General features: G+C 35.8%; 1 protein-coding gene across 2 annotated transcripts in view; it reads right to left on the reverse strand.

The window, feature by feature from the left end:
• The window catches only part of LOC145663017 (phospholipid-transporting ATPase ABCA3-like), a 373,059-nt gene that overhangs the window by 291,242 nt on the left and 65,440 nt on the right, over positions 1–16,377 (reverse strand). The window contains exon 1 of one of the 2 annotated variants that reach the window (XM_081729149.1): positions 11,037–11,176. The exons of the other annotated variant lie outside the window; for it this stretch is intronic. The gene's annotated coding sequence lies outside the window, so the exon portion shown is untranslated. Of the gene's footprint in view, positions 1–11,036; positions 11,177–16,377 lie in introns of those variants that run through there. 2 annotated transcript variants of the gene reach the window in all.

Below are 16,377 nucleotides of genomic sequence, written 5' to 3' on the forward strand. Positions count from 1 at the left end.
GCCAGTAAGTCTATCAGACGTAAACCTATTCGTTAACGTAAGATTAAAATCACTGTATCCGCCGCTGGAAAACATCTTTGTGTTGATGTAAAATGAAGGCTTGTGTAAAGATTGTCCCTAGGTGTAATACAGTTAATTTGTCTCCTTTAAAGTTACAGGAATCACTAAACGCAAGCCAATAATACAGTTTTATTGAGAGAGCATAGTCCAGCTGTGTCTAAATATTTTAAAATGAATAGTGAAAATCAAAAAAATTATTTCATGATTCAGTAAACTAGAAAGAGAGAAGTTGATTGGAAGTGTGAATATTAAAAAAATGTAAATTGTGCAACTACAGTCTGTTACAAGTGATAATCATCATCATCATCATAGGTGTTCTGTCATTACTGGTAGGTCACCTACTGCAACTAAGAAGCTTCCATGCTCTACAGTCTACCGCTATTCTTTTCGTCTTCACGTACATTTTTTCTGTTGTAATATCGTCCATTCATTGTAGTCTCCTTCACCCCCTCACTCTCTTTCCTCCCTTTCATACCCTCTAGAATTTCCCTCATGATACAGTTCCTTCTAATCCAACGTCCCAACTAGTTTCTTTCCCTTGTTTTAATAATATCTAAAATTGTTCTTTTCTCCCCTACAATTTATAACGCCCTCTCGTTCGTATTTCGCTCGACCACCTAATTGGCTCCATTTTTCTCCACATCCTCATTTCGAAAGCTTCGAATCGTTTCTCATCATCTTTGGCAATGTTCATGTTTATGACCCATACAGTACTATAGAGTCGAAGCATATTATGAGTCATTTTCTCAGCTCTTTATTTAAGGTCCCACAAAATAGTATTCTCTTCCTGCTATATGCTTCTTTCGCCATTCCAATAATTGATTTTATTTCACGTTCACATTTCAAATCATTAAAAATAATACTGCCCAGGTATCGAAAACTGTTCCATTTTCTCCCCTCCTACTTCTACTTGATACCGACCCCTTCGTTCCAGTCACCATGGCTTTTGTCTTTGTAACATTTATTTCCATCCCATATTCTTCACAGCATTTCCTCAAGTTTTCTAACATAATATTGATTTTCTCTTCAGATTCTGCAACAAGCTCCATATCATCTACAAACCATATACACCTAATCATTCTACCTCCTACTTAAACACCATCTTCATTTTCAAGGCTCTTTTACACTATCTCTTCTAGATAAATATTAAATCATGTAGGCCAGGGAAAGCATTTCTGACGAACTCCCCTTCTAATTGCACTCTCCTCTGTCAATTTCTCCTCCATTCTGATACTTATTGGTTGGTTCATATATTTTCATATAAGTCTTTGATCTTACCATTCCAACTTAACTTTCTTTAGAACTTAGCACAATTCCCAATTCGCGCGGTCAAAAGCCTTTTCTAGATCAATAAATACCACATAAACCTCTTTCCCTTTTTCTATAGACATTTCGCAGATCACTCTTCATAATTCAATTGTATCTCTTGTGCCTTATCTCTCCTGAATCCGAACTGTTTCTCTCCAATTTTGACATTTGTTCTTCAATATAACCTTCTGTTCAGAATTCGAAGGAAAAATTTTTGCTGCATGAGATGTGAGAATAATAGTTCTTTAATCCTCACATATCTTTGGGTTCGATTTCGCAGGCATAAGTATCAGGAAGTCTTTTGGCCACTCTCCTGTTTCATATATGTCATTGCACAGTTGAAATAATTCTTTCTTGCCCTTGTCTCCCATATTCTTAATGAATTCGATTAGTCATAATTGACAAGTGATAAGGGAGACGTTAAACTATTACAATATTGTCCTTAAATTCGTTGAAACTTGAATCTAAAATTGCCACGTAGTTAAACACATAAGCAAGCTCAGATAAACCTAGTGAGCGTCAAGGTTTGTAAATTTCATCATTTACATACTAGATTTAAGGCATTATATATATAGGTTTACTTTATTTATAAAATATAATTCAAGTAAATAACTGTAAAAGAATAAATAAATGAAGGAGATTCTTTGTTAGTTGGATTGTAAGAGTCATTAAGTGTAGTAACTTCCAACCATTTATAGACTGGATTTAAAATAAGGCATTAGACTACGCAAACATCAAATTGAGCAATGTAGTTAGTCGAATCGTTTTAGACAACAGTTTCCAAACCTGCAGATAGGTAGCCCGATAAATTCTCCACACTTTTCTGTAACAGTATTTATGGAAAATTAGTGAGTATCAGTGAAATTTGATGTGTGGTGTAGCTAGTGGGTTTGAGATAATGCACTTTAATAGTACCTAGAATTGCTTACTTAAATTCTCAAGTTGAAGTTCGAGTTGTGTAATTGAAAATGAAAATGAAATAAAATCTTTAAGTTTTACGTCCCACGGTTATGTCGGTTAGGCTATAGGAGACGGTGACTATGAGAAATGAATGAAATAGTGGAGTGAAGAAAGTGGGAGGAAACGGGAGAACCCCGAGAAAACCCACGAAATTTATAACAAGATTTCAAGAATAAATTGCACCCGGTACAAAGGTAATTTTAATGTATAAAGTGTAAGCTAGGCATTTTGTGAAATAAGAAACATTTTTCTATGAGGAAGTTATTCCAAAGATTCTCGATTTCCTAAGAGATTTGTGGTACACGTCGATAGAAGTTGCAAATTATTCCTGTGGTCTTATGTTTCAAATTGATAATACCGGGAACTTAAGGCTGTGGAATTTTGTTCTGAAAAAAATCAGTGAAGCCAATAGTTGCTGATCAGGTTTAAGATACGGTACACTGTTAGAGTTTTGTTAAGACTATTATCAATTATAACTACGTCCTTTTCTAAGCGTTTGTTGAAGTAAGAGGATTGGTCTCAAAGTTCACTACATCAAAAAACTGAAAATAAAATTACTGATTTCTTTTCAAGGTAGTAAAACTTTTACCATTTTTATGAAGCTTCAAATACTAGGAACAAGCTAAATACATGAATTCATTAAAACAAATTGATCGCTAAGATTCTTACTTTGAGTAATTGTCGTCAATCTTCAACGGACGGATATAGAATTCAAGGAGCTGTTGAATAAGATTGAAGGTGGAGAAGTCTTACCAGACCTTCAATTTTGTTTTTGTTTAAGGAAAACGGACATGGATAAAAAACTTAAAAGTATTTGTCTGATAGAACCTCAAACGGAGTGTTGTACTCATAGAATCTATCACTCAGATTTCTGACGGAAAATGGCGCAGGTATTCTATAAGACTCTAAAGAATATGATGAGTTTGCTCAGTAAAAAATTGTGGACTATGTCAAAGGATATGTAAAAACATCATCAAAATATCAGAACTCAAAACCGACAAATCAGTCGAAAACCGAACATTCTTGATTTACTGTAGTAGAACGTATCAACGCAAACTGGATGGTAGACATGATAGACAATCCTTTGAGATTGTGCATACTTGCAAGACATAGGACATTATCATCTAAGCACAAAAATGATTTTTTTCGATATTTTTACTTAGTATGGCTTTATATAGATTCTTTTGAATGACAATGCAACGGTTTTATGTGTGATTATTTTCAAAATTCATATTTCGCTTGGACATTAAACACGTTAAATTAAGTCCATGCCATCCGGAAGCAAACGTAGCTGAGAACTAAATAACGATCAAGAATTTTTGCTCATATTGTACTTTGTTGAACAGTAATGTTGATTTGTTGTTAGGATACCTCTGTTCAATCTTATTTTATGCGAACACAATGAGATGAGACGTTCTCTCTTAGGCGTCTTAGAAAGAGCTTTCAATAGCTGTCTTCAAACAAATGAAAAACGTATGAACAATGATTTCAAAGTAAGAAGGGTGGGGATTTATAGAAAAGGGGAATGGAGAATATGAAGAGTAGCTGGGAAAGGCAATTGTAGTAAACGGGAAGTAAATCTAAGAGGACTATGAGAAATTTTCTTCGAAGCAAAAGGTTAGCAAGGAGTTAACTTATTGGAAAGGGTTCCAAATACCGGATAGATTCTTTTGTGACACAAAACAAATTTTGTCTTTAGTGTGGAAGACCCGGGTTCGATTCCCGGCGGGAGCTCATGTGCTTCGGATTCCACTTTAATAAGTAGGTCCCGTCTCATATTGTCTCGCTGCTAAAAGGGACGTTAAACTCAAAATCAACTCAAACTGTTTCACTTTAAGAAGTACATAATCGTCAAAACACCCGAAAAGTACATGTTAATGATGTAAAGTACTATCTAGCAAAGCGAAACTGTCTTGTAAACAACCAGAACTCTTTAAGAACAACATAAGTGTGAATATATATTTCCAATTCGATACCATCGAAGCAAGGTTTTGGTATATGTAAATATAGAATGAAAGACAAAGCATAGATTTCGTAAATTAGGAAAGTGAAAAATAGAAGTAATACAGTTAAGATAGAATTGCCATTTATATAAGTTCTTACTCCTGTCAAGAGACTGTTGAGGTAAATTTATTGGCATAGTTTATTGCATTATTATTTCAATTAGAATTAAATGGCCGAATAAGATTTTCTTGCAATTTTTTGATGATCGGAAAGAAAGGTCAAATATGAAATAAAAATGGCTTCAGCAAAATATATGTTAAAAACATTTAAGGGATGTTGTAAATATAACATGTGATGGTTTCAGTGTTTTAAAAAATCCAAAGATGTCTTAGTTTTACTGTTGGCAAACTTTCAGTGTACTTTGTTAGAGATGACAGTCACATTGTCATCTTGAAATGGTACTGCAGCCATAGGAGTATAAGGAGTTCCACATGGATTTACATCAATCAGGGAAGAATCTTCGAGAAATATCAGGAAAATTGCTCATGGTATAAAAATGTGTGGAATGTTTTGATATTTTACTGACGGTGTGGTACCTTGAATTGTATAGAAGTTCCAAACTTTAAATTGGGCAAAACTCATTGTCACAGTAAGTCATACGTAAAGATAGAAATAAATTGAAAGCACGAAAGAAATATAATTAAAGATACAAGAAAATATAGATTATAGAAAAAAGTTTTTCCGTAACTCTCAATTGCTGTAAACAAGTGCACTTACAATATTCGATTTCTTTTTAAAATAGATCGGGACAGACATCTACTTGTACGAGTCAGCACTTGTACAATCTCAGAGGTAGCTGAACGTTTTCCCAGTCAGCTGTTTGCATATAATGAAAGATTTATGAGATGAAACAAATTTGTACTAATAGAAACAAATAAAATTAACGACTTAATCGATTTGTTTTGTGTTGGTGTGAAGTTGGTGTCTTATGGTAAAGTAGTCTGTACGTTTGATACAATTTATTTGCCATTTTTGTAAGTATTAGGTTACGGAAATTAACGAAACGTAAATCAAGGAACACAATTTGATAGAGGAATATAGCGCAGCCGTACCTAAATTATTTCTTTAATTTTTTGGGAAATAAAGAAATTAAAATAATCATTTCATCTTTCAGTAAATTACGAGTGAGTGCAGCTACATGGGATTGAAAAATAAAACCTTTAATTAGTATAACGTGAGTATTTGGTTACAATCATAAAGAGAATCTAAATTGCAATAATATTGTTCCTACATAAAGCGAATTTGTCCGATTCGGTCGTAAAAATACAGTAATTACTTTAAGCACAAGTTCATTTCAATGAAACTTGACGTTAAGACGAACAACTAACAGTACTACATAATTTAAATAAATACAACACAATCAGAAAGCGTGACTTTGAATTTTCATGACTTAATTATGTATTGTAATAAATTGCAGGTAGTACATGTGGGTTTACATTCTGATAAAAAATTCATAATTTGTGATAAATATTTTACCAATATATATCCAGTTAAAAGAAAAGGATTAGAGAGAGAGAGGAGAAAAGGATTAGAGAACATAAATTGTTTCATGAACTTCTACTTAGAAGAAACAATTTTATTTAATCGCGTGTTTAGTTTCAATTTTATTTTAAAACGTTTCATGTAAATGAAATCACTTTTATTCTGAAGACTGATACGAAATGAAGACACATCTACCGAAAACTTGTGTTTTAGTTTGAAATAATCTGGGTAACAGTCAAATGACTCTTTTTATGTTCAAATTTACGATACAAGATACATAATATAAGAACATTCTAAATTAGCACTCTAGATTGTAATGTGTCTTTATGCAGATAAATGGGATTTTTCATTGTAGAATTATCATCATGAGATTACCATTGTTTCCAATACATTTAATAATTTTTTATGTTGAGAAATGCAAATTGACTAGTGTAATACTATATCTATTTAAATTTTAGTATAAACTTAAAACCTCACAAAATCATATAAAGTGATCTAATGACCACCTAATACACTGGATCGTTTGCTACTTCTAATCATCGATCGATGTTAGTAACTTGATACTGTTTTTTTTTTTTGCTGATGATTCATGTTCGGAATTGTTTCGTCTTTCCTCTGAGCACAGTACTTCAGACTGATCCAGCTAAGGGCGTCTAGCGCTCCGAGTTTGCCTAGTGAATTCATCCATACTTGACGACTATCCAAACGGGTCGTCTTACCTCCATCTCATTTCATCTTCATTTCGTCAGCGCTACACACAGTCGTAACCTTGTACCGTATCTGTAGCCTCATTCCTGTGGACCCTAGCATAGCTCCTGAATCGTCTGTAGAATATCGACAGGGAGGTTTACCCTCTGTTCTCGCAGCTCCTTCTGTTGGTTCACGTAAATGGAGAAACGGACAGATCGCAGTGAGAGACGTCGCCGCAATACATAGCACTCAACCACTTGCAAAAAATCTAGTGCCTCTAGTAGGCAAAGGTCTAGATCTACGCTCAAAGTATGCATGCCAGTAAAATACACAACACACTTCCTGCTAAAAGAAAGCATCATACCACCAGCGTCTCAGACTCACTCAACATGAACGCTGACAATTACCCATCACGCCGAGTATCAACAAGCATTATGTACTAAAATTACCACCCTCCTTCATTCATTCATTGCTTCTTGATGCAAATGAACGACACCAAATACTTTAACCAAGAGTATAATTATTCAAGAACTACGGAAATATCAACTCAACTTTCTACTCTAGGAATTGTGAAAAGAGAAAACGGGTATATCTTAGAGTCCACAGATCCAAATTTTCTCACTACTATGGGCAATAAGACATCATTTGAGATCTTTGGTAGCTGTGCCATTCCAAAATGTCTTCCTTCTACTCGACGTATACACCCACTTCACCTAGGCGACCACGATGCTTTCTGTCCTAATTCGCGGAGTTAATTCCACGTAGTTCGCCGAGGAAATCCACGAGGAGTTAGAGTACGACGGGCACTAATACTGAAGTCATCCGTATTCGTAATAACACGGCGTAACTTACGTGGTAAGAATCCACACATCATCTCAGAGCACTATAAATACTCGCCCTCATATACAAGCGACGAAATATGGTAGAACACTACGCTCATCTGCAGCATTATCACTTTCATGTGAACGGTGTCAAATTTATGGCAACCACGCCACTGTACAAATGCCACTGTCTGTGGTTACTGTTCTGGTCAACATCAGAACAGTGACGCCTTTACCCAAACATGCATATACCGCCTCAATGTTCAATTTCTTATGTTAAGCATCCCGCTTCTAGCTATAAATACAAAAGCAAACCAAAGTGTGATGAAACAAATCTAGAATTAATTGCTCCACTCTGTACGCAGTCTGTATCAACCGCCACAGAGAAACATGTTGACGATCCAGTCACTGTCAGCACACTCCTGGAATTTCTTACTTTCGCACTTCAAAATATGCAATCTTTCAATGTACAGCACATTCTTTAACAAATCGCGCTTGCCGCAAGATTAACATTCTACGTCTCTCTATATGCTATCTGTTCAGATAACTATATTCATTTTCATAATGCAAGATATGAAATACTGTTTAACTCCTAATCGTCATGGATTTGGCATTTTTGTTTTTAAATATCCGATCTCTATTTAAAATCAAAGTTCTCTTTTCAGACCCTTTTAGTCGAAGAACACATAAAAGCTTTCTTTATCAACGAAACTTTTCTGGGCAAGTCTCCTGCCTGATTTCTAACTATATTTTACTCCGCCTTAATAATCCATTACCTGTGTTCTGAACGAATGGCGGAGCTGCTATAGGCTCCCAGCACACATACTTAAGATAGCGATAATGCCCTATTTTACCTTTACCAGAACATATCGTCACTATTGTGTATTATAAAAGCACCACAATCACTCTAGACACCTTATACATTATACTAGGTAATCCAATTTCTTTGGATTTCTTCTCACACATGTGTATCAGTTACCCAATATATTCTCACTGATGTCAATTTCCATAGTTGCTGCACTCAAAACCACACTCGCTCTACCAATTAATCCACGAACCAGGGCTTTTTTCTCGATCTTCCGCATATCAAAGACCACATTGAACATTGCAATTACTTCTGGTACGCTCATTACGCGCTGCACTCTCGCATTTCTTTATTTACTTGGTAGCGATTATGCTGCGATTAAAATTACATTTCATACATGTTTTGCTCCTCAACAACTCCTACAGCCACTTCGTCTCTCACACCGCTATGATAAAGCCGATTTACCTAGTAACCGTACCTACCCCTGTTCTGTTTTACAACATATCAAGAACCCACTAATTTGGACGAACTTACTGATTAAGTTGCCCATATTACTTCTGCTATTCGACAAGATGCATACAACAAACAGACTCCATACCACGTTGTCCAAAAATATCACCTCATTATCTTCCTTTGATTACTCATTCATAACAATTATATCGTGTGTACCTCGTACACACAAACAAAATGAACTTCCTCATCACCATCAGATAGAAAAAACTGTTCGAAATTATCTTAAAACGTACAGTAAAGCAGTATATCAGTAATGGATGGAAACTTGCAATTACATTGCTAACACAAATCGTCCAACAGTGCATTGGAAGCATTTTAACTCCTTGTGGGGTAAATTCTCAGACTTCCTATCCTATTCCTGTCTCGAACAAACCATTGCACTCTGACCTGAACAAAATAAACGCTTTATCTGACAACTTTCAAGGCAAATTTACACCTCCTGAACAACTTAATACTTCCTGCTCTCATTCTGTTGCCCAAGTCCATAGAATTCACGTTACTTCCAGCCGGACATCAATCATACACTTCCGCAAGACACACTGAAAGTTTCTATTTGGTCGGACGTAATAACAGCTGCAGTTCACTGTAAGAGGAATACCGATCCAGACGTCGATTTCATAACTTATAGGCACATCAAAGAAATCCCTCTTGCACTGCAACAGCTTCTAGCACTTACACTTCTGTTATTTCTTAGAATTGGTTTGTTGTCTGGAAAGTCAGCAAAAGTTTCATGCTTTCGAAATCTAAAAAAAAAAAAAAAAAAAAAAAACATACAAGTGCCACCTCTTCTTGTAGGTCAATCCAGCTAACGTATACATTCACTAAAATCTTTGAAAAACTTATCGTTAAAAGATTGCATACTTATTTAAATGATCAACATCTTATTCTCAAAACGGTTTCTGCCCTGGTCACGTTATTAATTAATGATATTTTTATTAACGACCAGTTGCTCCATCTCATAATGATTATCATAAACCCATTATAACATGATCCAACTATTTTGTCTTCTACTGTCAAAACTCGAAAAGGCGTTCGATAAAGTGTGGCATTTAGCGCTCATTTAGAGGTTTATCAAACCCTAGCTTGCTATGACTTACATAAGGCATATATATTATTTTATAGTCTGCCGCCTTACTTATGTTCATAAATTTTGAGTTTTCATATCCCATTTCTGTGTTATGTGGCATTCCTCCTTATATCTACTTTTCGTTGCTGGTTTTACAGATATAACAAGAAACGTTAATCTGCTTCAATATACCAACATCGGCATTTCTTGCTCTTTGCCACACAGTTTCACAAATGAATCTTGCATTCCAGGAAGTCGTGAATCGCTTTACAAACTGGTGTCTAAACGTGGCACTTAAGAATTTATGTCAGTACAATAAAAAACATAGATTTTATACCACCTCGCAAACGCACAAACCTCCACCATAATTCATCATTTCTTTCATTACGAGTGAACAATATACCGCTATATCCTAGTAAAACTGTCATAATCTTGTCTTCATTTTCAACCATGGTCTCTGTTAGACTTCTCACCTCAACTCTGTTCAAACTAAGACACATAAGAGACTTAATTTATTCAAACGACAAACCGGAATTACTTGGGACCTCTCCTTCCGCTTTGTTCTTAATACATATAAAGATTTCCTTCGACCAGTGCTTACGTATGGTTTCCAGCCTGGATATAGGCATCTTCATCATACTATGCAAAGCGTGCAGTTTCCGAATGCCATGTTTTTTAAATCTCATATCGCATTTTATTACCATGTCCCACCCGTGATCTTTACTCTCTTATTACATTTGATTTTTAAATTTTAAATGGTAAAATTACACAGTAACTTTCTCATTGATTGCTACTATCCTACCACCCTTTTCTTTCCAACACTATTCACTACCTTCCATCTCACATGTGCAGACCATGTTACTATTATAACTTTTTTTACCTCCCTTTCACGCCCTATCTCACTAACAGGGCTCCACCAATTTCCATTAGCCTAGTATTATCCCTAGGCAAAAGATAAAACTAATCTTTGATTTAACTTTCCCTTGTGTTGTGATGTAATTGCATTTCATCCCATTTTTCATGCTCAGTCAATATGCACATTTATTTACATCTACCATATTATATCATCAATGTTCTGTTTGTGGTTTCACAAGCTACTTTGTACTTGCTGATCATCTATTAGTAAATTATTTATGATTTTTGTACGTGTACTTTATATCTATGCATTCACCAGTCTATATGCCTATGATCGCAAAGATCATAATGTCCGTACATGTTCATATATATATATATTTTCTTTTTCAAATAAATTATTCTAAAGATTGAAAATGTAATATATATATACTTCCCATAGATTCACTCCAAATATCCTCCTTCAACTCTTTACCTCGAATCCTATTCCTAAAAGAGGGCGTACCCCTCTAAGAATTTCGTGGCTTGCGTTCTAGCCTTAAAAAATCTCTGATCTCCCAGAAACGAAGAATTTCATCCCCAGCACCGCTAATTGCAGAGAACTGTTACCTATTATCTCATCAGATACAAACGTTGGGCTTGGATTACTACCTGCAATAAGAAAAATGAATAATCATCACCAAGTTTGTATTGGAAAACCTTCCATAGGCTCACGAACAAAAGTACTATGGTATCGTACCCTTTGATGGACAATATTGTTCTTATATTTACTGGCCACAATAAGGCAAATACTTTCATATCGCAAATACAACAATCTTCAAGCTTGCAATATCACCTATCTATTACAAATGTAAAGACTTGTTTTCCATTAGAGCTTCAGAACTATTCCTTCATACTTTATTATCCTCGACCACGCTCTAAGAGTACCAATTACTACTGAACTGAATAAGAAATCTGCGGAAATCGTAAGAAACGTGACACTATACGAGCCACTGATCATATTTCGTATAAGTTGATAAAATAAATTCTAATCTCTTTACTCACAATACTCGTTGCCCTTTACACCTTTACTCTCCGTATCGGCTATACACTACGGAGTAGGAAGTATCCAAAATCTGCATGTTTGCTAAACCTAATAACTAGCACATGCTGTGATATTCTCCGCCCAATGTGTCTATCAACACCCTTTGGTAAACTGTTTAAGAAAATCATTACCCAACTCCTTTGTCAACATAGACATTAACGTATCACCCAAACACCAGCCATGCTTTTGACCAATATTTTACTTTATTAATCAGTTACTTAAACTTTCCACACTAATTACCAACCAATAGAGCAAGAACACCCTATCTTGCCACATACGAAACGATCTCAAAATGGAAAAATTATATTATGAACTTCTTTTAAAGTCACAGAAACTAAACGTTAAGATTTGCTACGTCCGTTTTATTTCTTCATTTTTTATACAGTGGAGATAGATATATGTGTATAGGTATTCTATGTAGCAACCTATTTTTTCCAAATTGCGACATTCCACAGGGTTCTGCTTACATTCCACGCTAATAATGGAAAACACTTAATACGTATTACATACTATACAGCTTTCATATTCCTAAATTTAAAATAAATGTGTTCTTATTTGATACGCCGATTACATAGCCTCTCGTTCTATCAGTGAGATCATACAGCATTCCAGCACAAGACTGCAGTCTAGTGTTGCAGAATTTATGGAATGATGTGAAACTTGGTGACTAACAGTTAATACAGAGGTTGTTCAGTCCACATTTGGCCAATTTCTGCTTACCTAAGAATTTAGAAGAATGTATGGCGCCAGGTCCGTAAGTGTTCGATGTGTTTCTCTTGGTTCCTAACAATAGCCCGACAGCGTAATTTCCACTGTAATAGGCTTCCCTGAAGAACTACGAATGGAATCTTGTCCCATTCCCTTTGCAACGCTTTCCAAAGTCCTTCCACAGTTGCCACATGCAGTTTCCCAAAGCCCGCTTCAGCAATCCAAATCCACAATAGTCCATAGGACTTGCATCTGGAGATTTAACAGGTGCCTCATTGAAAGGTATCACCTGTATATCACTTGCCTCCTCCATCTACCTGTAGAATGCGAGGGACGATCGTGAGGAACGTGATGAGGCCTTGTCCATGTGAATGCGCACCAGATTGGCGTCATTTCCGTACATTGTTTGAATCTCATGCTCGTAGATCGGCCGCATGATCTGCTCCAGAAAATACTGCGAATTTATTTTGCAGTTCTTCGCCACCCTACGAATCTTCAGTTTACCTCGGTAACAGTAGCCAGTAACGACCATGAACTCTTTTGAGAAGGATTCTCCACAGACATTGGCCCACATTCTGAAGTTCTTGGCGCCTATCTCTCGGTACATGATGGCTCTCGGTTTGCCGCAGTTGGAAAGGTAAGCGTTACGACAGATTCATCAAGCGTTACGACGTACACTCACCTTTGTTCTGCCAGATGCCGTTCGTACAGCTTCCGGACGTTACTCGTTCGTTCCTTTTGGTGGGCATCCGTGAGAAGATGGCCGCGAGCTCTCATGACCTTTTCCAGCTTGAGTTGATGGTGTAACATCCGGCTCACAGTCCCCAAAGACACGTTAAAACGATTAGCCATACACATTTTTGTGTGCGGAATTTCTTGCATTGCTATTTTGTGAAGTTTTCTCTGCATGGTGGAGGTGGCCTTGGTGCATTCCCGCTTCCTAGGTAACTTCGTTGGTGATCCAAATGGTGGACCTTCGTTGCCCTTGTATTTAAAAAAAATGTTTTATTCTACTTAAACTGATGTTACAACCATTCTTCTTGCACTGTTTTCTAATGACAGAAACACTAAAGTGGGCGTCATAAAGAGCCGCAACATAGACTTCCAAAACCGGCTTAGTTTGGGCGGCATTTTGGTCACAGAGCGGAAACCCACACACTTGTAAACAAACTTAACTCAACACTCAAAACAATGGTCCTGTTTTGTGCGTTATTGTCGGCCGCGCGGAAAAACAACTCCGTTTAAAGGAAGCCACTGCACAATGCTGCAGGACGCCACGAGCCAGGTCGGGTGAGTCCATTCTGCTCAGGAGGAGAAAGGAACGAAATCGGCCAAACGTAGGCTGAACAACCTCTGTAGCAGGATTGACCTTCTACATACGAAGCACCCCTCTAAGATTAATCGGTTCTGCGAGACTTCAAAGCCATTCTTCAACATTATTCTCTCCAGCCATTGTTAATGACCACAGGTTGTTGATATGTATGACTCTAAACTAACTTAGAAGCTTCATCTAGATAAGAACACACAGAGGATTATTCTGTGGCTCAATCTATTCTCAGTCTATCTGGAACATCTTGGGTCTTAAATGCTTCTCTGTTACTGAATATGTACAAAATGTTTTTGTTAGACATATCTTAACTTTGGAATACATCCCTTGGTATAACGCTTCCGTAGAATTCTATTACCGATTGCTCATACTAAAATGTCATGTTATTTGATTTGCGAGTCCTATAAGCTTGCTGTATTAGACAGTCCTTACATATGAACATTGATTTTCTTCTTACCCAACATCTTGCCGGTATAGGTTGAAATATATATACTATGTCGCCTAACAATTTCCCATCCATTATTATTCGACGTTCAACAAGCAGATGGTGAAACCTGTTTCCGTATAAGAATTTGTATATACTTTTAAAGGTATTTATGACACTATACCTCACAACTTAGCACCATATCACCGATGACAACGACATCTATTATATTTATAATATACCAGATCATCTCCCTCGTTCGTTTCCGTCTTACCATGATGACTGACTTTAGCACGACAATTGCCTACTGAAGTCTATGTCTGTGGTGTGTATACACTGCGCTTCTCTTTCATTGTCATCGTATGTATTTCATAAAACACAAACCTTAGACGCTCGTCTTTAAATAAATCAACACCACGTTTTCGTAATACTTGCACATATTAAAAATGTTGTATTCAAACATATATCGTCTGTATTTCAAGAGTAACATAACTAAAATGTCGCCCCTCTTGACTTATGGGCAAAAAAATGAAAGCTAATCTTGATGTGTATCTCTGATAAAAAAAAAATTCACAGATGTGCTTCCAAAACTGCGCGCTAGGAAGCAATGTGTCTTTCTTGTGTCAATTTGTTTTCATCGCGTTTCGAAACTGTCAAACGCTTCTCCTAAGAAGTCAGAAATTTTTAGTTATGTCACACTTGAAATAAGCAGACGATATATATATTTCATTTTGGATAATCCTGAATTTTGTTCTGTTTTCAACCGTTTTGACTTATCAACTGCACTTAGAACATCAGCCGACAGATTAAATCACTAATGTCATTCATCATTTGCTGAAGAGAGAGCCTAACCCTTTGAAGTCCTTGGTTTCTTCTCACTCTGTAAAGATTTATCTTAACAAAAAACTAACTTCTCCACGTGTTAAATTAATAACTGTTATTTATGTAATACTTTTGATAACCTTTCCCGCAATTTGCCAACAAGAATTCAAGGAATCAACTGTTCATATACAGCTGGAGATACAGAAATGTGAAATTACAGCATCTATACTTTCATGTACAAATATACACCATGTTAAATGATATAAGATGTAAAATTTGATGTATAAATTAGGAGAGAGAAAGTGCTTTGTACAATGCTTGGAATGAGATACTACAAAATCAAGGACACAATGTCTTCTAAAAAATGTAGAGAGCGACACGATTTTCTAATGAAAGATACCCGAAAATTCCTCACGCCTTGTTTATAGCGCAATATCACAAAATCTTATTAGAACAAGACGAAGGAAGTCTTACCTGAAAAATACGCTGACGCATTAATCGAGTCCTTATTCCACCGTTTAAAGTAGTAATTTCTAACTGAACAATACAGAAAATTAAAGACTAACTTCCACATAACACTAAGATCAAAATGTAGGTATTAACAAACTGTTGACGAATGTCAACATATGCTACTACTGTTACGACACCGTTCTGCACTTGAAAAATAAGAAACGACCACTGAGAACTTGTTTCAAATAGGTTACATTGTGGTATGTCAACAAGATCGTCAACGTTAAGCCTTACATAACGCTACACAAATATCATATGTCTTAGGATCAGGTTACATAATATATCTCTCAAGTGACTTATCCAGTAGCATACGAAATATTTTCCTAAAACACTCCTAAAGAACCAAAAAAGGAATACAATTCGGACATGATTGCAGTTTACTGTCAAGTGCACATCGGGAGCTTGGATTTCGAAAATTAAATTGAGAGTACATTTAAATGAAACTTCAAAATTGTGAATTATTCAAAGTAAATTGTAATATAACCATCAACTTATTTCAACTGATAAATTGTTCTTTGAATTTATTATTATAAAAAAGGAAATAAAAATGACTTGCTGATAATAGTACCAGTTTCATATAATGCTTGAGCTTTTTTTTTTTTAAAAAAAAAAAGTATTTCTGCAATAATATTTTCTGCAAAGGCAACTGCTCTCTGCAATGTCCGAACTGTTCTTACCATACAAATTCATCAAAATTTAACTATTATTTTTGCCAATTTCTGTTTTGTTATCAGTAGATTAAAATTTAATTATACAGTTCAAATTCAATTAAAAATTTACTTCAGCAATTCGAGATACTATCAAAACGCATTGCTTCAATCTCAATTACTACAACACTTGTGAAATTCAACCGATAGTCACCAATTTCTCATAAACATAGTAACAGAAGAAGAGAGTGATTTGACCACCTTGTTTGTAGACTGGTGCCTTCAACGATCCAA

Source organism: Thermobia domestica, chromosome 10 (genome assembly GCF_964235325.1).
Source record: "Thermobia domestica chromosome 10, izTheDome1.hap1.1, whole genome shotgun sequence".
NCBI classification, from domain to species: Eukaryota; Metazoa; Arthropoda; class Insecta; order Zygentoma; family Lepismatidae; genus Thermobia; species Thermobia domestica.